Raw genomic sequence first — 27,644 nt, forward strand, 5'->3', positions numbered from 1 at the left:
TTATTCCTTTACAAGTTTAATTCTTTTCACTTCTGTCACTATAGAGGCAGAAATCTCTCAAAATGGTCTAATCTCTTCTATAAAAAATAATCAAGGTTAATCCCCACAGCATATAAATATGCTTAATCTCTCCCATATTAGCAAATGGACACAAAACAACTCTTATCCTCCCATCAGTTGGCCTCCTCTTGTCTTTCCTTTGCAGCCTAGTGATTAGAAAGAACAGTACCCACTCTAAGCCATACACCTGCACCTGCCTTGCAATCCTCAGGCCACAGCAGTCTGGCTTCTGTCTTATCATTTGTATTTATGAAAGAATAAGGCAGGAAAATAGAAGACTGCTTGCTCCAATGCTAATTTTTTGTCATTATTGTGTTCTCTTACCTCTCCTTCTGTCTTAGTTTACCATTTTCACATCTATGTAACTATAAGAATCTTTTGAGAGTTCCCATTGTGGCTCAGTGGTAATGAACCCAACTATTATTGACAAGGATGCAGGTTCAATCCCTGGCCTTTCTCAGTGGGTTAAGGATATGGCATTGCCATGAGCTGTAGTGCAGGTCACAGACATGGCTCGGATCCACTGTTGCTGTGGCTGGCAACTGCTGCTCAGATTCGACCCTCAGCCTGAGAACTTCCATAGGCCACACGTATGATCCTAAAAAAGAAAAACAAACAAACAAACCCCTGAAATTACACTTTTGTTCTATACATGCAGATAAGCAGAATGTTCAATTTATACGTTTGTTCCAATAATTTCCTCAAAAAAAAAAAAGAGTTAAAAATCTCTCTGCCTTGTCATTTAACTAATCCCACGTAGTACAATATCTTGATAAATGAACAGTTTATAGATTATTTTTAATCGGCTTTTAGCTTAGGTGAACTGTTTGACTTCACTGATAATTTGTATTAACTACCATTTCAGCATCAATGTGAATTTATTTCCCTACCTCTTTCTGCTCATCTCTCATACTTGGTTAACACTGTATTCCTGTTCACTGGAGGGAAATGCATTTTTATCTTTAATTTGATGAGCTATAAAGTGAAATTACAAAGATCCTATTGATCATATTCTGGATTTAATCAAAAGAAGATCATATCTACCTCAATATGACTTTGGTGAAAAGCTCTGAATATGAAAGGTTTTGAATATTTTGTATTATTTCCTCAGCACATATTGAGCAGCATTGTTATAAATTAATTGAGCTGCCCTGAGAGAATCTGCAAAGCCCCAAGTAAGGTAAGAAATTAAACCCTGAAGCCTCTGGTTCTAGAAAGCAGCTATTAATTTTTCCTAAATAACAGCAGTTGATATGATTTTTTTAGGTTTCTATTAGCCAAGAATTTAAAGAAAAGAGTTTAAATTTTTAAACAAGTTATCTATTATATGTAATATATACTATTAAAGAAGGTAGAAGAAAGTTTGTCATCAAAAGGAAATGACCTTAAGTAACAATGTAATTACTTTGTTACAATGTTCATGAAATTTTAATGTTAAACAAAAAAAGCAATAATGCAATTTAAATTTTAACGTTAAAACAGTGATAAAAGCAAATAATGTTTTTGTGTAAAAGAATTATCTTGCAATGTCATCTTTTAACATTCTCAAATCAAGGTACTAGTTTTACAGAAAACTGGCAAAATAGTGATTTGAATTATCTTACACAAAAATGGCATATATGAATCCTAACCTTCTTAAATGAAACACTATAACATTTTTAAATTGTATTTTATTAAGGTTTTCACATTGACAATTTCGGATTTCATCAGAAATACCTTTCTTTTTTATCTAAAAACATAGCCTATAAACATTTAAGGCTAAAACTTCAAAAACTCTCATATGTTTTATAGATTTTAAAAAAATACAAATTTCACTGAATGCTGTCTTAATACAGCATTTGACAACCTCTGACATGTGTGCTGGAGGAATCATGGCCACTAAGTCTGGTAGAGACATTCACGTCTCTATGGGGATGTTCCCACAGCAAGCCCTTCACTGTTTCTTCTCATATTTCCCAGGAGGAACGTCTGACCTATAGGCAGGGAATATTTGAAAGCCTATCAAATATTTCAACAATCTCATAGTTTGTTATCAAAGGATTTGCATGAACTGAGCACTGCAACTTAAAGGTAAATATTGTGGGGATTTGTGTTTGCCAGAAGAAGGTAAAAATGTGAAGTTCCTTTTTCTATACTGGCTCCAATGCCACATCCTCAATTTTCTCCAACTAAAGGCTGAATCATAGAGTTCCCAGCACGGCAGAGCAGAAACAAATCTGACTAGGAACCATGAGGTTGTGGGTTCTAGCCCTGGCCTCACTTAGTGGGTTAAGGACCTGCGTTGCCATGAGCTGTGGTGTAGGTCACAGACACGGCTTGGATCTGGCGTTGATGTGGCTGTGACATAGGCCAGCAGCTGTAGCTTCAATGAGAACCCTAGCCTGGAAACCTCCATATGCCATCGGTGTGGCCCTAAAAAGCAAAAGCAAAAAAGCAAAAAAAAAAAAAAAAAAGCTGAATCATGTTTCTATCTAATCACTAAACTTTAGGAAAATAAAATCTACTCCAGAAATCTTGGAAGCTAAGCCACAGACTATCAATACCAACAAACAAGCTGGCGCAGACACAGACACCAGGGAGTTTCCTCTTGCTTTTATGGTACCATATCCTTTATGTGCTTTGAGTCATCATGGAAGCAGAGTAAAGGAGGCAGAGAGATTATTATGCTAAGAGAGGGGGCAGCTTTTAATCCTTAAAAACATTGGTTAAGTTTCCCCCCTCCAAATCAAACTTGTGAAATGATTTCTCTTAATAATGTCATGTAGTCAGTGAACCCTCCAAAGTTATTTGGACCAAATCTTCCTGACTCTTATGAATTATCATAAGATCAGTACTCCTGAACCTACAGGTACTAATGACATCATTTTTAAAACTCTCTGAACTGAAATGTATACCTGAAGGTACTCATCCTTCTCTAAAATGAAGAGCTTTTCAGCTTTATTTGAAAGAACTGCAAAGTCCCAGCAAATACTAACTGAAATGAAATTAGTGTTATCATTGTGCTCCAACCTTAATCACAAATTGGGTATTTAGAGACAGCTATTATTTCTTTCAGTCTAGCTCATCAACAAAACAAATGAGATTTACTACAGAATATGCCAAAAATGAAAACTTCAATTTGCTTCTCCAAGAGTGGCAATGGCAGGCAGAGGATTTTGAGGATCTGGCCTGCCAATTTCCCCATTGTTTCTCTCCATTGAGAAGTCACTACAGCTGCCTGTTGCCCCAAGAAAGAAAATTTCCTCAGCATGTCACAAAAATGCCTTCTGAGCCCCAGAATATAGGAATCAGTGTGACAATGACACAAACCCAAAAGTCCCCTTCTAACCTGGGCAGAAGAGAGATTATCCCAAAGCAAGAATTATTCCAACTGCACCAGGCCACACGCATAGACTGAGAACTTCACAAACTCCAAGCACCTGTGAAAGTGTGTTATTCTGACCTCCCACTCTCCTCAATCACCTGTTCTCCTTTGGTTTGCCAAAGAGCAAGACTCTGTTCTCAACTTTAAACATTTTCTTCAATCTCCTGAATAAACTCATACATTCCCATTGTTATGACAACAAGAACTGTTGTAATTAACATTAGGATTTGTTAATAAACAAATAATGTGAGAAATATGCAGTGTCACAGAATCTTACAATCTTAGGAGTGGAATCCCAATCCTGGGCATATATGAAGACAAAACCTTCATTGAAAAATTTACATGCACCCCTATGTTCATTGTAGCACTATTCACAATAGCTAAGACATGGAAACAACCTAAATGTCCAATGACAGATGAATGGATTAAGAAGATGTACATATATACAATGGAATACAACCCAGCCATACAAAAGAACAAAATAATGCCATTTTTAGCAACATGGATGGAACTAGAGACTCTCATACTAAGTGAAGTCAGAGAAAGATAAATACTATATAGTATCACTTTTATCTGGAATCTAATATATGGCACAAATCAACCTATCTGTAGAAAAGAAACAAACTCATGGCAAGTCCCTGTTGTGGCTCAGTGGTTAATGAACCCAACTAGTATCCATGAGGACACGGGTTTGATCCCTGGCCTTGATCAGTGGATTAAGGAACCAGCGTTGCGGCAAGCTGTGGTGTAGGTCGCAGATGCAGCTCGGATCCCGTGTTGCTGTGGCTGTGGTATAGGCTGATGGCTACAGCTCTCTGACTGGGCCCCTAGTGTGGGAACCTCCATATGCTATGGGTATGGCCCTAAAAGACAAAAAAAGATAAAGAAACTCATGGACATGGAAAACAGACTTGTGGTTGCCAAGGAGGAGGGAGATGGAGGGACTGGGAGTTTGGGGTTAGTAGATGCAAACTATTCCATTTGGAGTGGATAAGCCATGAGATCCTGCTGTACAGCACAGGGCACTCTATCTGATCACTTGTGATGGAACTTGATGCAGGATAATGTGACAAAAAGAATGTACATAAATATATAACTGGGTCACTTTGCTGTATAGCAGAAATTGACAGAACATTGTAAATCAACTCTAACAAAATTTAAAAAAAAATTTAGAGGAGTAGTAGCAAATCAAATGGGTGACCCACAACACTTAACAGGTACACATAATTTTTAAGTTGAATTTTATATGCTTAACCTGTTTTTTTCTATTACAAACTTCTAATAGTACTTGTTTTTTTCTTTTTTTTTGAGCAAAATGAGGGAATATATAAAAGTATATAAATAACTGCTTGTAGCCACAGCTCCTTACTGTTAAGATAAAATTGTTTTACTTAAATTCTCAAAATACTATTCAGCTAACTTCAAATGCTATGCTGGAAATTCTTCTAATTTTTCTCTGAAGAAGTGATGAGATCATATGTATTAGATGTTAGCCAAATAAGTTATTCAGACTTTAAGGAGTTCAGGTTGTAACAGAGCTGGATCAATGCCTCGCAAAATATATTTTCAAAGACAAGTGGCCTATAAACATGTTCAATGTTGTTCAACTGAGATAAATTTTAAAGAAATTTGAACCACTAAAATATTTCTTTTTTCCAAAGATATTAACAAAGATAAAAAATAAATAAAAGAAGCCTAATGTTTGAGTAAGCATGAGGCAATATATAGCTCCATATTTATTAGATGGGAATCAGTGCAGTTTTTTTTGAGGAAGCATTTTGCCAATGTAGATTACAAATGTAAAATATACACAAATTTTGTGCCCTCTCTAAAAAGAAAAAAAATGACTAATGAGACAATTTGAGAAAAAGTACATAAGCAAATATCTCCACTACAATATTTATAGTGGAAAAACTGGAAATGACATGCCAGCAAATTAAGAAGCTATTAAACAAATGTATGTGGCTTCAAATGTATTGACATACAAAAATGCTAATGTCATTGATTTTTAAAAATAAGGTTTGAGAAGAGTGTGGATCATATAAAGTGTCGTGGTTATAAGCAACTCTGAATCCAGGTGCCCAGGTTCAAATTCCCATTCTGACATTAACTATATGACATTGAACAAATGACTTCATATTTCTGTGCCTCTGTTTTGGTATTTATAAAACTGATTAAAAATCCCACCTCTCTCAAAGGATTTAGTGACAATGTGACAAATAATACTCACTGGATCGATGGCCAGTTCATCACAAGCTAGCAGCCATTAGTATTTTCAAACTTATGTATAAATTTTTTACATGTACAAACTAAATATACACATAGGACAACTCTACAAACATGTTCTCTGAATTTTTTTTTCCCCAAAGATAAAGATAAGCTCACAAGGGGGAAAAGGTATGACCAAGAATGACCATTAATAATTTATAAAATTATAGAGCCAACGTAAGTATCAAACAGTGTTACCGGATTGATAACAGATTACCCTTCTACCAGCATACAATGATGATGCTGATTGACATGGAAAGCAATCCATAATTATTGCTAAGAATAATGTGTCTGTCACAAACGTATTCAGGTACTATGTGCAACTATGTGCCTAGAGATGGTCTAGAGGATATAGACCAGAATTCTAACAATTGTGAGATCCTGGGTAGTGAATTTTCTGATATCTTTGCTATTTTTCTTAATATTATCTAGATTCCCCCCCCTTTTTTTTTTTTTTTTTTACAGTAAATGACTCCTCCCCCTCCCCAGAACTAATGAAATGATCTTGCATTTCATCTCTATGACTTGGAGCCAAGCTCTGCTTCTCTGATTGTAATACTTTCTCTGTTCTACTTCACAGTGGCACAATTCTCTTAATCTCAACAGATAAAGGAAGGCACTTATCTGGACCCACAAGATTTTTCCCCATAAACTTCAGGACTTTTTTTTATTGACTTAAAATCTTCTGACTTTTCTTAAATTGTGTTTATGGACTTCAACAATCCCTCATCTTTGCCCTGTCAAGCTCGTCTGCAGTAGAACCACAACCTCTGTGTACAAGTTTGAAGCAGTTTAACTTTCTCACTTATTATGTAATTCTAATCAACTGTTTCAGCAAAATCTCAGTAAGCACCATTGGTACTAAAATCTAAATCATCACTGGACTATGACAGGTATTTCTTTCATCTCTCAAAATGCTAATGCAGACTTACACTCTTCCTGCTCCCAAGTTCCTTAAGGAAACTCTTAATAGCTTCTTGCATTCTCTGAATTTCAATTTAACTTTTTTTTCCAATTTATTTTTATAGCAAAATAAGACAATACCTGAAAATCCATTGAATGACCAAGCTCTTTTTGGTTCAGGTCACCAGTTTTGTCTACTTTGCCAGGTCCCCTAATAAGTCATCACTAATGTATCATCTTACTGGCCCACACTCTTAGGGAATTATCTCGCAAATACCAACAATACACTTTTACAACAGCAACATAATTTAAAGCAACAGCTAAAGCAGTCAACATTTTAAGCAAAAGAAAATGGAATTTTTTTCTTTCATTACTAATTTTCTCCCATGCCTCCTTAATGCAAATAATGAATGACTGTGTATATACACACATATTTATGCATATATATATGTGTGTGTATATACACAATCATTTATTACATATTTAAAAGTCCTTAACAGTAAAATAGTTGAAACTTTCTAATGTTGCTAATTAAGTATTGGGTTTTCAGTTGTACTTCCTGGGTTGGAAACACTAGCATATAATTTACGATAATCTCAATTTCCTCATGTATACAATGGGGGCGAAATGATGTTCTGTTTCATACTGTTGCAATAGTCATATTAGATAATCAAATCTAGGGTTACCATAGTTATTGTCTCATAACATTCAAAATTTTAATTTTCATTGGCAGTCTGAAATCTCCGTGTAAGGAACAAACACTGGAGGAATAATATTATTGGTGATTAGTAAAATAATTACATTTTCATCCCAATAACTTACATGAAACAAACAAACAAACAAAACTAGAAATGAAGAACATTTGCAAAGGGACCCTAAAATTGCCCATGTAATAAAATGATCAAACTTGTCAGCGAATCAAAACTTCTTTTCTGGGAGTTCCCGTCGTGGCGTAGTGGTTAACGAATCTGACTGGGAACCATGAGGTTGCGGGTTTGATCCCTGCCCTTGCTCAGTGGGTTGACGATCCGGCATTGCCGTGACCTGTGGTGTAGGTTGCAGACGCGGCTCAGATCTAGCATTGCTGTGGCCCTGGTGTAGGCCAGCGGCTTCAGCTCCAATTAGACCCCTGGCCTGGGAACTTCCATATGCCGCGGGAGCGACCCAAGAAATGACAGAAAGGCAAAAAAAAAACCCCAAAAACTTCTTTTTGAGGCCAGCTGATTAAGTATATGAATAAAAATCATTGCTGAAAATTTCAGCTGAAACTAGTGCTTTCCAAAAATAACAGCTTCTTAACAAGGTAAATATCACTTTATTTACTTAGTTAATATCCCAAACCAGTTTTAAATAAATAAAAATAAGGAAACACCAAATGAATAACAAGTATATTTATCAATAGAGAAGCATTTATCCCCCCCCCCTTTTTTGGCATTTTAGGGCTGCACCGGAGGCATATGGAAGTTTTCCAGGCTAGAGGTCAAATCAGAGCTGTAGCTGCCAGCCTACATCACAGCCACAGCAACACCAGGTCCAGGTCTGAGCTGCATCAGCAAACTACACCACAGCTCACGGCAATGCTGGATCCTTAACCCATTGAATGAAGCCAGAGATCAAACCCACATCTTCATGGATACTAGTCGGGTTCATTACTGCTGAGCCATGACAGGAACTCCCGAGAAGCATTTCAAATAGGATTTTGTCTAATTAATCACTCACTATTAGCATTCTTAGAAATAATGTTTTAATACTCAGAGCACAAAGCATGTAGTATTTTCTTCCCTATCATCATCTAAAAATGAGCCAAACACTTGGATAAATTTCAAAGACCATGCAAACAAACACTTTTTAAGTGACATTTTCAATACAGAAGTTTCGGTATTTAAAATGAATAGTGGAAGTATGACTTAAGCCAAAAATGTTTTTATGCAGATTAAGTGTCCATTTTAATTAAGGGCTGAAAACAAGAGACCTAAGGGTCTAAATCCAGAGCTATTTTGACATATATCAAATGTTCTTTAATTTCCAATGAAAGGCCTTTCTGACAAGGTTTCATGTCAATATGTTCCTATTAGTTACCAGTACCTTTAAGTGGTGTTTTGTCACCAACCTACATTAGTATATCAAAGTATGACAGGAAATTAATGGCTTCACACAATAATAATTCAGATTACAGTCTCTAGTCAAATATTTAGAACAGTACCTCAATAGTAATAAAACATGAATATCTGTTTCTACTTTATTTGATAAGAGACACTGAAGAAAAACTGAATAGAGTGATAAATACAGGTTCTCAAAATCTTTTTTTAGTTAAGATTTAGTACAGAAGTTACATAATTCAGTTCTGGAAGTAAACTTCCTCTTTCAATAAATAGAACAATAACTGAGTTTGAGAAATCTAAGACAAAGACTTTAATATATGTATGTGTATGTGCATGAAAACCTCAAAAATATTTGACATGTTGACGTGGTATTTGTCTCTAATTTTTTTCTTCACATAGGTAACAGATTAAAATATGTGACTTTTTTTTTTTTTTTTTTTTTTTTGTCTTCTTAGGGCTGCACCCACTGCATATGGAAGTTTCCAGGCTAGAGGTAGAATTACAGCTGCAGCTGCTGGTCTATGCCATAGCCACACCAAATCTTAGCCATGTTTGTGACCTATGCCACAGCTTGCAGCAATGCTGCATACTTAACCCACTGAGTGAGGCCAGGGATCAAATCCACATCCTCATGGATAATAGTCAGGATCTTAACCCACTGAGCCACAATGGGAACTCCTAAAATATGTGACTTTTTATCATTCCTGAGGTGGAGATGGCTAACAGTGTGCTGTGGAGTTAAGGGCTTTTATATTTTTTTGGAAGAGTTTGCCTAAAGCTCTCAATGATATCTTCTCAAGAACAGCTTCATGTAGTGTGGACCACTATCTGAAGTAGTCTTCCCCTAGAATGATCATGTGTCCATCAGGTCATTTATATGCGGGGAGAAGACTTTGGCCCATCCCAATTTGGTTATCTTTTTTAAAAAGAGCCAATCATGGCAAGACTATTTCCTATGCTACTCAGGCCTTTTCTCATTCGTATTTATTCGAGAGGACACATACATTAAGTTACAGAATGGCCCATCTACCATCTATTTAATGGTTCACAAATCCATATAGCCAACCCAGACCTTGGTCCCGCTCTCCAGGCCTCTATATCTAGCTGCCTACCTGTCAGTTTGTCTTGAATATCTTTATGTTCCAATATATCCAAAATTGAACTCATCACTCTCCCCTCAAAAAAAAAAAAAAAGTCTTCTTTCATTCATCTTTTCCTATGTCACTGAAATTTCAATAGTATCAGAAAAGTTGCTGATGTAGAACTCATTCTTGCCCTCATTATCAGGTGTTGTTGATTTCACCCTCTTAATCAGTCCCTTCCCTCCATCTTCACCACACCCATGCCACCTCAAGCTGCCAGTACCTCACTAAGACTACTGCAAAATACCCTAACTAATGGCCTGTTTCCTACTGCTTTTCCAGACAGCACACTAATGATTTTTCAAAATGACCACATTAACCCCTTACTTAATAATCATCAGTGGCTCCTAATGCTTTTAAAATAAAACTGCTATTAACAAGGCTCTGAAAGTTTTTCACCTGTTTCCCCAGGGCATTCAAATTTTCATCCTTCTCTCTTCCACTCCCTCTAACTTTCAGGGTTTAATCCTGCCCCAAGGCCTTTGCAAATGTTGTCCTTTCTGGTTCCTAAATCCTCTCCTCTCCATCTTAACCTAGTTATTGCTTACTCAGAGCTCAGCTCCAGGGGTTCTTCCAGAGGCACTCATTGCTTAGACCCCCTGGAATAAATCAAATCACTCATTTCTTGCCACTCAGAGCAACCTGGGCTTCTTCTTCATACCACTTATTATAGATACAAATCTACAAACACTTCTATGATTATTAAACAGTCTCCTCCAGTTAGAAGGAAACTCCATAAGGGCAGGAACTGTGCCTGAGTTCATTCAGCATTATATCCCAGGAATCTAGTGCTGGCCCAGCACATAATGCTTACTTGAACGCTGGATGTTTACTGAATGAATGCATGAATGCAGTGCAAAACAACAGCCTATATAGATATATAGTAGAGAGAGTGGAAGGAGGGAGGGAGAAAGAGAGGGAGGAAGGAAGGAAGGAAGGTCATAGAAAAAAGAGGCTATACCTAACTCTTGACTATGCACAGTATCATATATAGATTACACATATGCCTATTTTAAAAATTCTGTCTTTTCTTAACTGGTGATATCGTTTCATCAAATGAAACCAATCCAGGTCCACATCTCTCAGACTAAAATAATTTACATTTTAATTTCCTTTAGCCTGGGGAGATAGCCTTTAGCTTATCTTCCCTGTAGTCTGTTTAATGTGGAAAAATCTACATATAAAATGTCTGAGAATATGCTGCTTAAGATGCCTATAATGATTCTGAAATTTTCACTAAGTGTTTTATTACAATAGTTTTCTTACTAGTTGGTGGATCTTCAGTCATCTCCTGATATGCTGGACTGGAACAATGGACTACCAGCTTTATGTAGGCAAATCATAGATACTGACGTTTGTAAATAATATCCTTGGGTTCAACGCAATTCAAACAAAACATCCCTTTCCAACAAGTTTTTGTGAGTATATGCTTCTGACTGGCAGACAAGTTATAAAATTCTATTATAATCTGCAACATTATTCTTGTCTTTTAAATAAGGAAACTGTTTTTCCCTATGTTTGAACTTTTTTTCACCAAGTCTATTAAATTTATTTTCCTCCTTCTACTACACCAATGCCTTCTTCATAAACTAAAAAAATGAAAAGCGAACTTCGTTTTCAGCCAACACGTGCTACTAAACACCAATGTATGGAAAAAAATTGTCAAGGACATTTCACCTCTTCAGGTTCATTTACATCATTTCTACAGACCTGCTAAAAGCAAGCAGGGTGTTATTTTTAATGATAGAGATAGCCACTGATGAAGTGATGTCTTATCTACTAATTTTTCTCCGGAAAAATGGGGTGACATTTTCTCTACTACCTTGAACTATTTCGATTTATGACTTTAGTAAGAGAAACATACTTCAAATGCTTTCACATTATTGTATTAAAACTAAAAAAGATAAGCTTCTTGTTACAGATTTATTGAAGCCCAAAAAAGGTATGTTAGAGTTCTGCCTAATCCCCAATACCTGAAAATGTGGCCTTATTTATAGGGTCTTTACAGAAATAATCAAGTTGAAATGAAATTATTAGACTTGGCCCTAATTCATATGAAGGATGTCCTTATGAAAAAAAGAGAGAAATTTGAAAACTGACATGCACACAAGGAGAACTCTGCCTTGTGGACATCGAGGCAGAGATTATGGGTGATATATCCAGACAAACCAAGAAACACCAAAGCTTGCCAACAAGCCTGCAGAAGCTAGGGAAGAAGCATGAAACTCATTTTTCCTCCAAGCCCTCAGAAATGAAACTGTGCCCACAGAGTTAACTGAAGCTGGTAACTAATAGAAAGTCTTGAGCTCCGCTTAGGGAACAACAGAGAAGGGAACAGCCTGTTAAAACCCCTCAATTTGTAAAGAGCCTGCATTAAGTTTGCTTTAGCCATTTTTTTTTTTTCCCTTCTTGCTTTGTCCTCTTCAGTTGCTTACCTTTCCAACCTCACATAGCAAGTTGGTTTACAGAAACTGGGAGTCAGCCCTTATCTTGTACAAGCCTGCTGGCACAGGTTGGCACCACAACCCCCAAAACTGCTCCTGTGCTGCATGTCTACACACCGGCCTGGTGACGTCAGACGCTAGAACTCTCCACCCTCCAATCACACTCAGAACTTCTAGGTTGACTATGCAGAAGCTCAGAAACCAGATGCACCTGTGTGGAACAGCAATGACCTCACCTACTTCCTCACCTCCTATCACTTTTCCCCACCCCTACGGCCAAACTGCTTATCCCATAAATATCCCAACTGCACCCCTTGCCTTTGGGGAGGTAGATCTGTGATGTATTCTCTGCCTCCTTGTTTGGCTGCCTCCCAAATAAGCTCCTTCTCAGCTGTAAACCTTAGCATCTCTCAATGTATTGCACGTGGGGCAAATGGACCTGGCCCGGTAACAGGAAGAATCAATTCTGCCAATACCTTGACCTCAAACTTAGAGCTGCTAGAACTATGAAGTAATATATTTATGTTGTTTAAGACACCCAGTCTGCTGTATTTTGTTAAAGTAGTCCTAGGAAACTAAGACATTGTTGAACAATTAGTGAGGAAGATGGGATGTTTAGAGCTTGTCATTTTCCCTTGGTGATATAATGAGAGTCACCAAGTGATATGAGCAGGAATGATAGCAATGCATCTACCTATCATTCCTTTTTGCCTCCTTCTAGATTCCTCTCTTCTACTCTCTCTTCCTTCCTTTGTGACTTTTTTCTCTCTTCCCTCTGTCCCTTCTTTCCTTTCTCTGTTTGAATAACATGGTGAATAAGTCACAGTCCCTATCTCCAAGAATACTATTAAAGAGAAATGAGTTTTCTAAGCAAAGAACTCCATTGTTTTGTACTTAAATACAGTGAGAGAAAAGGTTATACATCTAAAATTTTGATCAAAAACAAGGCGTTTCCATTGTGGTTCAGGGTTAAGAACCCAACAAACTGTATGTGAGAATGTGGGTTCTATCCCTGGCCTTGTTTAGTGGGTTAGGATCCAGAATTGCCACAAGCTAGGTCACAGGTGTGGTTCAGATCTGGCATGTCTGTGGCTGTGGTGTAGGCTTGCATCTGTGGCTTGAATTCTACCCCTAGCATGGGAAATTTCGTATGTCTCGGGTGCGGCCCTACAAAGGAGAAAAAAAAAAAGCTGAACCCAAACTTATACAAGTTAATGGTCAAAGGGGACACAAGCAAGGACTTTGTTGGCTAAGGAATATCAAGGACACCCTATGAAATTCTATGGTAAATGAAAGACCTTCTCAGGAAACATAGAAACATATATATGACTAGAAATGATATATTTGAAAATGAAAGAAAGCAGAGTAGATTGTGGCTCCTGAGTAATTAGTTGGCTACTCTTTATTAGCTTGAGAGTAGAAACACAGACACACACACACACCAAAGTGACCTTCCAGTTCGGTTATGTGTAAACCTGTACATTTGCTGTTGACATTCCCTTTTGTGTGGCAGGTCTAAGTAAGGGCATTGCAGCTGTAAGAGAAGAATCTGTTGGTATTTTTACTTATTTTTTAATTAACTGCTTTTGGACACAGCTGATATTCATAGAGCATTATTAACATATACTAATTCTTGAAATTGTATTTATCAAATGGAATGTCTTGGCCAAAGGATATATCCCATTGCTAGCTGTTATATATTAGTTGCCCTGAAGACTTGCAATTGAAGCTCTAGCTGCTAGGCTTGTCACTGTTCAATGCCAGTTGTCCCTGCCTGGGAATGAGGTCACCTTTTCCTATTCTGTGGTTTCTTCTGTGCTACAAACAGATCCGGTAAGAATTACAAAAGCTAATTAGCAGTCAACCATTGCTCTGTGGTATTCAATGAATTGCGGTTTTATCTGAACCAAAGACGGAAGAAAAATTACAACAGTGTTCATAAGTGATAGTTTAGCTATACAAGTTAAAGATGCTTACAAAAATGAGGTACAATGATATTTATAAAGATGTAGTCACATTGCAGAAGCAAAATAAACTTTCACAATGTTTTTGTTTGGAAAATTGACATGCCTTTCTTTCAACTCTCCCATTAGTAATTATTGGTCATATATATTCAGAAAGAGAATAGCAATTATCTAATAACACATTCTGTAATAATTTATTTTAATAAGTCCCCTTTCAGTTCTGGAAGTCATAGCTTTGTGAACTGCATGTAGCATTTTACTTAGGCAGAAATACCTAGGCTATTTGTTATTAAAATGCTAACAATGACTTTTTTCCAAAATACTGAATGGCAAATTGAATAGTAAATTGTGTAAAGGGAGAGAGACATATTTCAAGACATTCTATATAAAGAAAAGGATTTTCCATTCACAGTGTTATGTTTGGATTGATTCCCTGTCAATGAAGACACTGGCTGACCAGATGTGAGTCATATGTCACAGAGCAAAGGTTTTTTCTTAAGACTTAATGCAGCTGGAATAGCTATAAACAGCAGAGTAACCAGTTGTAAGGGGAGGAAAGCCAAGGGTTCCTACATGGGTAATAATGCTTCCTCTTCCTCAGGTATTTGGCTGACAAGTTTTGAAATGTAAAAATTAAGTTACCCTCTGACAGTAGTTTGGGGAACTAAGTTTTGCAATGTAGTTTTTAGCCCTTTATTATTATTGTTCTTTTAAAATTAGTGCCCTGTAGCAAGAAAATAATAAACTAAAAAACTGAAACTTACTGCTAAAATGTGATGAAATCAAGCAAACTGACAAGGAGATACAGCTTCTGGAGAAGCAGAATTCAATCTGACTTTATCCTTCAGGAACAGTGCTGGAATAAAGGAGGCAGGGCTTTTAATGCAATACTACCCAGAAAACATGGCATGCATCTAAAGAAAGTAACTTTGATGGCATATTCGCATCTCAGATTGTATTTATCATCTGTGGGTACTCATTTTCTCCATTTGGACTGAGATAGCACAATAATTCTAGGTTCTCTGAAGAGTAGAATGTTATTATTTTTCAAGTCTGTTTATTTATCTAAAGTATGACTATTTTTTCAAAGCCATGATTCAAATATGTGGAATATTTATCAGCATTGGATTAAGTCCATGTATAATCCCCGCCGCCATGATTTCCACCCTGAACCCCACCAGCACATACATCTTCCTCCCTCTGGCGGATGATTAGTTTTAATAGAAAGCTTGCAGTTACCACAAATAATAAAGGAGAAAGGACTAAGTCTGTGACACAGAACAGAGGGACAAATTTGGGGGTGGTAGAAGATTCATCCCCTCCTTTTAAAGACCAACTTCATCTACTGTCCTAGAGTGAACTTTGTTAGGTGTTAGCTAACTATAGCCTCAGGGGGAAAAAGTCATGCATATACATATAGTTTCATATGTCAATTTTGGGGTTGGGGGGTGGGGGAGCTTGTGGGTTTTGGGGTTTTTTTTGGCTGTGCCCAACATGAAGAAGTTCCTAGGCCAGGAATCAAACCTGCACCACAGCAGCACCCCAGCCACAGCAGTGACAACACTGGATCCTTAACCGAGTCAGCAGGGAACTCTCAGATAACAGTTTGACTGACTACATATACAGGTTCAAAATAAAGGGCTTGTCCACAGTTACTTATTAAATGACTTGTGGCTAGACTTGACTAATAGATATAATAAAATAAATGGTTCATTTCCCACATAGGAAAAAAAAGCAAAAAGACAGAGAAAACAAAGTTGTCTATAACTATTAAAGAATTACTAAACATTCTCAACTAGAATGACATCCATTAGAATTAATTTGCAATACAATTTCAAAAGTCGAGGCTGGCAAAAGCACAAGAGGGAAGAACTTAAATTGAAAGGAATGTGATAAGAATGAAAGCATAAAATAGCCTGGAAGAAACAGATATGAGAAAAACCAAATCTTGAATAATACTATTCAATTAAATTTAGGAAATATTTAATTGAGTAGATACTCTATGCAAATATTGCATTAAGACCTGTAACTAATACAAAAATAAATGAATCTATCTACAGAAAAGAAACAAACTCATGGACATGGAGAACAGACTTGTGGTTCTCCCCCTCCCAGGGAAGGGGAGGGAGTGGGAGGGACTAGGAGTTTGGGGTTAGTAGATGCAAACTATTGTCTTTGGAATGGATAAGCAATGAGATCCTGCTATATAGCAAAGGAAACTATGTCTAATCACTTGTGATGGAACATGATGGAAGGTAATGTGATAAAAAATGTGTATGTATATGTGTAACTGTGTCACTTTGCTGTTCAGCAGAAATTGATAGAACACTGTAAATCAACTATAATTTAAAAAAATTTTTTTTCAATTATCTTTCTCCCGGAAGTCCAAAGTACAATGAGGAGAGTCAGATTTTCAATTTTTTTTTTTTTTCTTTACAGCTGTACCCACGGCATATGGAAGTTCCTGGGCTAGGATTTGAACAGAGCCACAGCCACAACAAAACAGGATCCGAGCCACGTTTGTGACTATACCATAGCTCATGGCAACACTGAGTAAGGCCAGGGATCGAACCAATGTCCTCATGGATACTAGTCGGGTTCTTAACCCTCTGAGCCACAATGTGGTTTAATGTTGCTCATAGATCAGTTGCACCAGAATCACTGGAATGCATGTTACAATGCTCATTCCTTTAATCACCAAGAAAATGTCAAAGTTACCTTTCATCTAGAGAAGGTCAGAATATTTTCCTTCTTCAGTGCACATTAGTCTGGAACCTGGAATCATCTGTGGACCTTTCTAGCTCAGAGTCATTGAACCAAATCATTGCATCAAAATTACCATAAAATAATTATTTAATTTTTTTCCTTATTAGTTTGCTTGAAAAGTATGATGGAAATGAGCAGTAAACAAATTTATTGGTATATTTTTTTTCTTGGCTGTGCTTGCAGCACGTAGATATTCCCAGGTCAGGGATCAAACACACACCACAGCAGTGATCTGAGACATTGCAGTGACAACTCTGAATCCTTAACCTACTATGTCACAAGGGAACTCCTTCATATTTTCTTTCAACCATGAACTTTTGTCTCCATGTTTCAGAATCTAATGGAGGTTGTTTAAATTGCTATATTTTATAAATTGCTTGAAAATTTCTATTGATTTATTTATTGTCTTTAGTCTTTTCAGAGCCGTATGCACAGCATATGAGGTTCCCAGACTAGGGGTGGAATTGGAGCTGTAGCTGCTGACCTATGCCTTAGCCACAGCAAGTTGGAATCCAAAAGGAGTCTGTGACCTACACCACAACTCACAGCAACACAGCATCCCCAACCCACTGAGCAAGGCCAGGGATAAAACCTGTGTCCTCACAGATGTTAGTCAGATTTGTTTCTGCTGAGCCATGACAGGAACCCCTGTTTGAAAATTTAAAGATGTGAGGTTCTTTTCTTGATTTCTGACAATGGTTATATCTTAACTTGGTAAAAGGAGAAAGGATGTTAAATGTTAGAAATGTTGTTCTTCAGTACTGTATGAGTGAGGGAAAATGTGTCATTAGGCAGCCTTAGGAGTAATTAAATTTAAAAGATGTAGGCTGCATAGTAATCTTGGGGAAGATGGATCAAGGAAAAATAGGCACCCATATCTGGACAAAAAGCAAACGAAAAGAGTTATAACAAAAGTAAATGACAAGACATGGTTACTGTGTTGCAGCAAAATTTTGGAAGAAAAAGCTGGCAAAAAAGGAAAGGAAATAAGAAAGAACTGAAAGAACTAAAACATGGTAAAATGAAACCAGGAAAGAGCATAGACAATATTGTCATGAGAGGTTACATATTCTGATTTTTTGGTTGGGCATTCATGATCTGACTGAATGTCTCAATTATCCTCAACTAAGGAAGGGAAACGGAGAATTCAGCAATATTATTCAAGTTACGAAACAAGTGTTATTGGATGATTGCATCCATCCTGGGCCAGGTATCTCAATGCATTGATTGCTTTGCATCCTGCGGCCAGGTATCTTAACCATGAGAAAATCCTGGCTTCATACCAAGAGGAGGCGCTGGGGGGGCTGGGTGATGGTGGTCAGTGTCATCCTTTTCTCTTTGAACATTTAGCATCATAAAATAAGCATCTGCATTAATGCATTCAGACCTCATGAACCAGAATCCTTCGGATCAGGCCACCCAAGAAGCTGTATTAATGACATTCACAATGAAATCTGAGAACTTATTTTCTAATACAAGAATACTTTGAAAAATACTATAATAGATCTTCACTTAGCATAACATGGGAAAGTAAGGGAGGGAGCGAACATTACAAAATGGGAGAAGGAAATCTGAAGATAACCTCTTTGAGAAACTGGGACAGATTGATCTTTGCAGGATAACTGGTAATTTACTGGGTATATATAGGAAAGAAGAATATATATCGGTTATAGGGAATAGTTAGAAGAAAGGGTCAGGGCCAAAATAAAGCAAAACTCTCAAGAATATTTAAAAAATTGATAATGTAATACAAGGAGAAAATAAAGCAGTATGAGAGATGGGCCAAACGAGTAAGGACTTTGAATTCTAGATTAAGGAGTTGAGACCATATACTTAAGAAACATAGAGAGCCACAGATGTCTGAGGATACACGAGACTAAACTAAATAAAGTTATAGAGAGGCCAGGGTAGGTGAGAAGAACGGAAAAAAAGATTCACTAGGCCAATATAGAGGACTTCACTGGTCATAAAGGCATCAATGTAAGACATGGTCATAGTGCAAGATACCTAGGGTACATCTGGAATTTAAAGGAATTTAAAGAGGCAGAGTGAGACAGCATCTAACATTAATCTAAGATGGCAGCAGTGCAAGCTAAAAAATAATAATAAAAACTAATAGGAATTAATAGAAAAACTGGAAGTTCTAAACCTTTCTGTTAAATAATCTACTTCAGTAAATGGCACCAAAAATCAAACACTCCACCACATCTGATATCTTCAAACATCCCAGACATGTTTTCTCCACCCACTTCCTTCCATATCCATAAAGCTAGTACCAAAAATAGTTCAAGTGTATATCATATAATACTTACTAGGTTCCAGGAGCTATAATATGTATTTTCCACATTTCTAAAAATTAAAATACAGTTGATTTACGAAGTTGTACCAATTTCTGCTATACTGCAAAATGACCCAGTCATTCATATATATATATGTGTGTGTGTGTATATATATATATGCATTTATATATATATATGTATATATATATATATATATATTTATATGTATATGCACACACACATTCCCTTTCTTTTAGCATCCTCTAACTTGGACAACAACTCTAATATAGGTACAATTCCACTCATTTTGTGGATGAAAAAATTAAGACTCAGAAAAGCAAAAAAGTAAAATAATTTGCCCCGGGTCATAAAGCCATTAAGAAGCCAACAACTGTGCACTGATACCCCCTAAATAACCTCCCAGTTATTCCTCTCCATTAACATTTTCCTCCCACAGATCTAGTCAAAGTTACTCTCCTCTCTTACCTAAACTACATGACAGTCTCTGAATGAATGTTTCTCCCTGGAAACATTTACCCCTTCTCAAGCCACTCTCCATTGTGCCATCTAAGGAGTTGTTCCAATGTGCAAGCCAAAGTAGTACCTTAGATGAATAAGATAGTATATACATACATACAGTTGTATAAATTCTTAATCACAGAGAGAGAAAAATTCAGGCAAATTGGTTACGGCTTATCTTGGCTTTATAAATAGAGACACTAAGTTGTATCGATCCCTGGAGTAGAAAAATCTATTATTCCTTCCTCTCTACAGAGCAATCATTAATTTTGTTTCATTGAAGACATTTTTATCAGTCAAAGTCTTGTCAGAAATCAGATGCCACACTCATCTGATTTGATATTAATGAAGAGACAGTTTACCAAGGAGAGAGTGGAGCTGAGGAAAACAGCCAGGACAGTGAAAGACCCTGAGACCAGTGAGAGTAGGAAGGCCCTCCTCCGTTTGTGCTGGTCAGATCGAGGGACAGAGAGGACCACCGATAGGAGCCACTATTTAGGCAGAGGACATAGCCACTGACAAACTGTGGGCCCCTAAGATGGGAAGCTGGCGAAATAAACCCCTCAACCTCTTCTCCAGTGAACCAATCACTCCCCTATGGTCCCACTTGCCTAATTAAATCAGAACCTGAACAACTAGGGAGCACAGCTGAATCAGCCCACACAGCCCCCCTACTGAGGAAGCATAAATAAAGGACTATCCAACACATTTGTTTGAATGCCTTTATATATAACAATCTTATTTTTGAGATGGAATTATGTAAATTAGTGCATATATGAATGTAAGAAACAAGCATATCATCACACATTCAGCAAAAAGGAGGCTGGCTGGGCTTCCATCTTTTACTGCCTTATTGCTGGAGTAGTCTTGCCTCTCATCTACTTACAACATCAAGGGTTTTGGCAGGTACAGACATGTATAAACCCTTCTTGCCAACAAATAAATCCTAGTGCAGAATAAAGCCAGATTAGTATCCTCATCTTCCAGAAATAGCAGTTTCTTTACCCCTCCTGGCTCTTAGAATTGCTTACCGTCATAGTTTATTTACAATGTAAACTTACTATGTATGTATGTAAACTTACTATGAAAAATATAAATATAGCATACACACATATATACATGTACATACATACATACATGTGGGTGTGAAACCGAACATGGCCCCGTAGGGCTCCTGGGCACAAAAGCCTTTCCGTGTCCGCCATTTCTTGTTCTTAGGAAATGGGCCTCATTCAGCCACCGTGACCTTCCCTGAGTTCCTAGGGACAAGTTCAGACAGTTGCTGATCAGGGAAGGGAGGAACAGTCAAGCAACAATAGTACAGCCTTGGGGCAGGATCCTAGTTCCCTCTCAAGGACTACATGTAATAATATAGGCATCTTATACACCTAAGAGAAAAGGTGTGTTCCTTGTGCTTCTTTTAGAAATAAATACTTTAAAAATGAACAGCTTAGAGTACTTCTTTGTCCTTCTCCCTGACTTAACTGCACCCTAAACATAATAACACCTGTAAGCTAAAGATTAGGAACCCTAAGCATAATCGTCTGTGGGTTAAAGATGATTAGCACATGATGTTTTTCAGGAACTTTCTTGATTTGTTCTAATCTCTGATCATGATGCCCTTTTTGCAAGTACTGCTATTCTAGACAATAACCCAGAAGACCACCGTCATGAATATCTCCTGACTCCAGCTTGACTAATACTCCCCCAAAGAAAGAAAATACATGTTTGTCCCAATCCTGATTCCCATCTGAAAATCTGTTTTCCTCCTTTTAAATATAAAAATTCCCACAATCCTTTCCAGGGGCTGGGGGACACAGTCTTTAAGGCATTAGCTGGCTGTGACCCTCCTTTGCCTGGCAAAGCAATAAAGCTATTTTTTCCTCTGTTACCCAAAACTCCGTCTCTGCATTTCAATTCGGCAGTGGCAGACAGAGGCCAAATTCTGGCAACAGGTGTAACTATTTTAATGTTTTTTAATATATTCTGGCTCTGTGTTATGTTTTCCACATAATCTTACTCACCTAACATTTACTAACCTTGGGTAGTGTATCTCATTCTCATTTAGCTTAGAAGAATCTTGAAGCTAGAAGAGGGTCAGTCAATAGCAAGTTTACATATTAAGGAAAAGGTGAAAGCTAGGGTTCAATCCCACAGGAATCTAATGCCACAGGGCACTCCTAATCACAGAGTTTTACCATCTACAAAGGCTGAATCATGTAGAGAATACTACTATATATTTGTTTCTGGAAAATAAACAAAAACACTTCTTAACCTATGACAACATGAACACAGTCAGTCTAGAAGTTCACCTTGCATGTACATAATTTTTTGGTCTGAGCACTCCACAGCAGCAGAGGGGAATAAACGAAATCACTGTCTGAAAGACAATATGGATTTAGACACAAATTCCTGCAGAAATATAAAGGGAAAAATTTTCTCCACACAGTGAAAGCTTCCATTTCCACCAACCCAGGGAAACTTTAATGACTGGCTGAGGACAGCACAAAACAGAACACTCCATATTAGAAGATCTATCATTCATCTTTCAGAACATCTAACCAACATTTAAGCTAATGTTATGCTGCATTTTTAAGATTTTAAGTAAGACAAACTATTTTTACCATGTGTGCATTTTAGGCACTATCGGACAAGCCTCTCTTGTTCACACTCCACAACCTCACAGCCTGTACTCCTGAAACAAATTGGCAGGTGTGAATTCATAGGTCTCTCTGAAAGAACCATGTCCCTGATGTGTATGCATCGAGCTGGTTTTGATTTTTATTTATTTATTTTTGTTCTTATTCCTCCAGGTATGGGATGTGATGGGTAATAAACCTCAAAGAAGAAGCTCTGCATAAAATATTTTATTGAGTTTAGTTTACATTATACATATGAGACCAAAAAATAATATAAGCAAATAACTCCAGTGTTTTCGAAATAGAAGTTACGGATTCTTTTTTTGACTCTGTTGCCCATATAGCAAACCAGGATTGTGGAGAATGCAAGTGTTTTGGAGGGGGCTGCAGCCCCATAGAAATGAGATTAGAATCATGGCAACATGTGTTAACTCTCTCACAGTTTGGATAACAAAAGCAGAGCATATGTGACAAAATTCTTAATTGATCTTAATTGCTTTGTTAATAAACACCATATATGTGATATCCTATTAAACTAATTTGTATTTGTAAATAGAGTGTATGTTATAAACTAAGGGGAAAATTTCACATTAGGAAAAATAGGGAGAGAGGGGTGCATTCTGCTGAGAACCAGAAAGAATTGTCCCAGCGAAGTATGAGATGCAGGGGAAAAGGGCCAGCTCTTACTCCATTCCGGCTGATAGTTGCCAGGGGAGAATGTGGTCTCATTGTTCATAAATCTCCTTTTATTGTTTAAAAGAAAGGAAAACGTATATTTTATTTTCTTTTGTAAACTCCCCATTTTAGTGTTGGCACCTGGTGCAAAAACCTTTGAAACGCTGTCAGGCATGCATTCTGTCCTCCAAGCCACACATCTGCAGGTGGGCAACAGCCCACAGGCTACCAACTGTGCCCTCAATTTATAGATAAAAGACATCATTCCTATGTTTGCAAATGTTTTCTCTATCATTGATTGTTCTGACAAGATTTTGTTGCTTTGCTGATTTTTAGAGTAACTTCCTATGTTTCAAATTATCATCTGACAGCAAGCTCCCACATTTTTTTTCACTCTGAATTGACAGAGTATTTAACAGGATCAATTCATTTTTCATATATATTTATAGCCTAAGCAAGGCAAGATTCTGTTGTTGTTGTCATTGGATTCAAGTAGTCTTGGTTATCATTATTTCTTATACTGTAGGTGTGTGGAAAAGGGAATAGGGAGCTTGGCAAGAGTGAAGCCATCTTGTTGCCACCATCCATCTTGGTGAACTTAAGGTGACTCATATGAGGGTTCTGAGAAAAACAAAGTCATTAGGACTTGGAAAACTCCGGGCCACGATTGTTCTAAAGAAATTCAATAATGGCTAGATTGTGCTTCAGGTTAATCATTAAAGTAGCAATATAAGGCATTCTTTACAGCTATACACCTTTCCGTACCCTGCATGTAGCTACAGATTAATGTAGTATGTTAGACACGAAGGCAAGCACTCTAAATGTATCTCCCCCTTTTTGTTTGGGGTCCACGATTGGGAAGCGATTCCCTGTGGACCCGCTGGCGTAATAAAGCTGCTCTCCTTCTTCCTCGAGTGTCCTCTGAGGTGATTTCTGGGAGTTCTACAACAGCACTTTGTAATCTGTTCAAGAAATATTTAAAGACAAAGCATTACTGGTATGCCACAGAGGTTTATCTTCTTAAATATGTCAAGAAAGAAAGGATGAGCAGAGGGTGGGGGTGAGGGGAGGAAGGAAGGGAGAAAGTGAGGGAGGGAGGAAGGAGGAGGGAGGGAGGAAGGAAGAAAAAAAGAACATTGGAAGGCGGGAGAGAGAAGAAAAGTAGAGAAGAAAAGAAAAAGAACAAAGAAGCAGAGGGTGTTTGCTAGGGGAGGGCTCAGGAGAACCTTCCTGATTACCATAATAGAAAAATACCTGCTTCTCTATGAGTTTTCCAGGTTGATAGTTTTCAAAAGTTCTCACTAATGAACACAGTATTTTTCTAAATGATTCAAGTGTGGTTTATTTTCTTACAGATACAAAAGTAGAAGTGTTTACGATCACTTTTAAATTCTTCTCATCACTCCCCACCCCACATCTTGTGAGAGGAAAGAAATTTTGAAAACAATAGGGCATAAATACTGGGTTGTAAAGTCTCAAATTCTCAGAGTAAAAATACCAAGTGTTGACTATTACAGACGAATTGTTGTTAGTAAATACAAAAAATCTGATACCAAGGTATAGTCAGAAACAAAATAAAATCAGGAATTTCAGAACTCTAGGTAATCTAGCAATCATTTTATAAAGATAAAACTGAAGCAAAGGAAAATTAAATGATTTATCTAAAGTTACTTTTTTTGGAAGTCAAAGTGAGACTTTCAAATTTAGTTCAAAATACTAAGTAGGAAGTGAAAAAAATCCTCTATATTTAAAAAGTGCAAAAAATCACAGATACTTAGATAGAAAAAATTAATGCGCAAATGTTTCAATAATACTCAAGCTGACATGTTCTATTTTATTTTCTTGAAATAGCTGCTAGGAAACCACTTGGGCTAGAAATATTAACATATAGCAATTTAAAAGGAGGAATATTAAAATAAAGGAATCCACACCTACAAACACATTTCATTAATAGCAATTTTAAGTGGGTTCCATTTCTGTCATTTTTATGAGTGAGTTACAGGTCACCTAATAAAAATTTTAATTTATATTAGGTATTTTATATGTCACTTTGATTTATTTTTATATACCTAAACCTAAAATTGATATACATTTGATATTTTTCTTCTATATACTTGTGGTTACATTAGTCTATAAAACAATTTCTACTTGAGACATCAACTGCCATAATTTGTGGTATGTGCTTTGAATAACTGGGATATACAAAGAAATGCAGAGAAAGCAGGCCATATCTTTCAAACAGTATTTACATGACATGTCTCATAATTCAGCACAACATCAAAAGGAATAATTTATAAACATTTGGTAAACTTTAAGTTGGAAAAGAAGAACTCTGATAATAAAATTAATTTATGACCATGAAAAGAGAGGCTTAAATGTACAGTGTGCATTTCTTCATCTATGACAAGGAGTAACTTGTATTCCTGAGTCAGTTTCAATCATGACATAAAGTAACAGACCACAATAAATATTGTTATATCATAATGATTCTCACTTCTTTGCAGGAACCAGCATAAAAAAAAAAAAAAAAGGCAAATATATGAGATACTTAGATCCAAAAATCTATGTGAGTCCTCAAAGACTACACAGACTGCATTTCCTTTCTGACATTTTAAATACATGAGTGAAATGAGGAAGCATTTCAACAGGTCTACCAGATAACAGTTTTCAGAGTCCTTGCCTATCTAAATTCACATAATAAAGAAAAAAAGGCAGAAAGTAAAGAAAGATAGAAAGGCAGTTTCTATGAAAGAATTACATGTTTCTGGACTATGTAATCTCTCTGTATGTTTTATGAAGTTAAGAGCTATAATACTTACCCACTATTAATGAACTTCAGGCTAGGCTGATTTTAGTTTAATTTTGTTTTGTTTTAGTTTATTTTTTTTATTTCTTTTTATTTTTTTTAAATTGTCTTTTTGTCTTTTCTGGTGCCGCACTCATGGCATATGGAGGTTCCCACACTAGGGGTCTAATTGGAGCTGTAGCCGCTGCTCTACTCCAGAGTCACAGCAACACGGGATCCTAGCCATGTCTGCGACCTACACCACAGCTCACGGCTACGCCGGATCCTTAACCCACTGAGTGAGGCCAGGGATCGAACCTGCAACCTCATCATTCCTAGTCGGATTCATTAACCACTGAGCCACGATGGGAACTCCTGTTTTAGTTTATTTTTAATAGCTTTATTGAGGTATAATTGATATACAAGGTACAGTACATATTTCATGTGGACAGTTCATTGAGTTTGGATGTATGCAAACATCCATGATACTATCACCACAATCTAGGGAATGAACACTCTAACATTGCTCAGAGATTCCTTGATTCTTTTCTTTGTGTATGTAGTAAAATCCCTTAACATTTGATTTCCCCTTGTAAAAAATTATGAAGTGTGCAATACAGTTTTGTTAACTATCATCACTACATTGTAAAGGCAGACTCTAGTCATGTAGCATATCTGACACCTGATGCGTACTTAACAACAGTTCTCCATTTCCCCCACACTACCAGGTGATCCAGCATTCTCAGTTTGGGACATATATCCAAAAGAACTGAGACCATGATCCCAGAGAAATACCTGAACTCTCATGACCATTACAGCATTATTCATAAGAGCCAAGAGGAATGGATAAAGAAAATGTGGTATATAAACACAGTGGGATATTATTCAGCCTTAAGAGAAGACAGCAACCCTGCCATTTGCAACGACATGGATAAACATGGAGAATATAATGCTAAGCGAAATGAGCCCATCATAGGAACAAAAAAATATTGTACTATTCCATTGATATGAGCAATCTAAAAGTCTCATATCCACAGAAACCAGGAATACAGTTGTCAGGTGCTACAGATGTAGGGGGAAATGGGTCAACTTTGTTTTTTAATCAGTATTTAAAAATGTACTATGTCTTAATACAAGATAGGTTTACTAATCAGAAAGTTTCTTTACAATGAAAGGATTTTTAAATTGCAGTGCTAATCTAAGAAGAATTTCATTACATATCAATTAAAACTGTTATATTAATATAAAAGATGCACATACATAGCTGCATAAGCATATATAAATTTTAAAAAAGCAACTGCTTTCAAGATTAGAGGACATATTTTCATGAAAAACTATTCATCTTGAAGATGACATAATTCTTCAATCAAATACTCAGATTAAAAAGAAAACATAATTTTCTGTATTTAGCCTTGAGCAGTTTGGTGTGAAGTATGAAAGGAAAAGCAACAGAAAAATTACTCTACATGTCATTATGCCAAGTAATAAAAAGGTGCTAAAGTAAAATTTATACTGTAGAAACTAGTATTCTATTCTGTCTGTATTTTTAGTTTACAAATATAGACATTTGAAAAAGTTCTATATCAACAAAAATGTTCCTCTTGACACAAATGCCTTACAAACTCTCCCACTTTCTCATATCATACCTCATGTAAACATTTCCTCGCATTCAAATCACTTGATATTATTCTGGGATATTTTAATATTTTTCTAGAAAGCTACTAATACCGCTTG

At 36.7% G+C, this 27,644-nt stretch overlaps 1 protein-coding gene across 5 annotated transcripts in view; it reads right to left on the bottom strand.

Annotated features, from left to right (window-relative positions):
* Positions 1 to 27,644, bottom strand: part of MDGA2 (MAM domain containing glycosylphosphatidylinositol anchor 2) — an 824,968-nt gene that overhangs the window by 497,154 nt on the left and 300,170 nt on the right. Inside the window, exon 1 of one of the 5 annotated variants that reach the window (XM_021074087.1) lies at positions 15,012 to 16,333. The exons of 3 other annotated variants lie outside the window; for them this stretch is intronic. The gene's annotated coding sequence lies outside the window, so the exon portion shown is untranslated. Of the gene's footprint in view, positions 1 to 12,274; positions 13,336 to 15,011; positions 16,334 to 27,644 lie in introns of those variants that run through there. One more of the 5 variants, XM_021074085.1, reaches the window with a different exon arrangement.

Source organism: Sus scrofa, chromosome 1 (genome assembly GCF_000003025.6).
Source record: "Sus scrofa isolate TJ Tabasco breed Duroc chromosome 1, Sscrofa11.1, whole genome shotgun sequence".
Lineage (NCBI taxonomy): Eukaryota > Metazoa > Chordata > Mammalia > Artiodactyla > Suidae > Sus > Sus scrofa.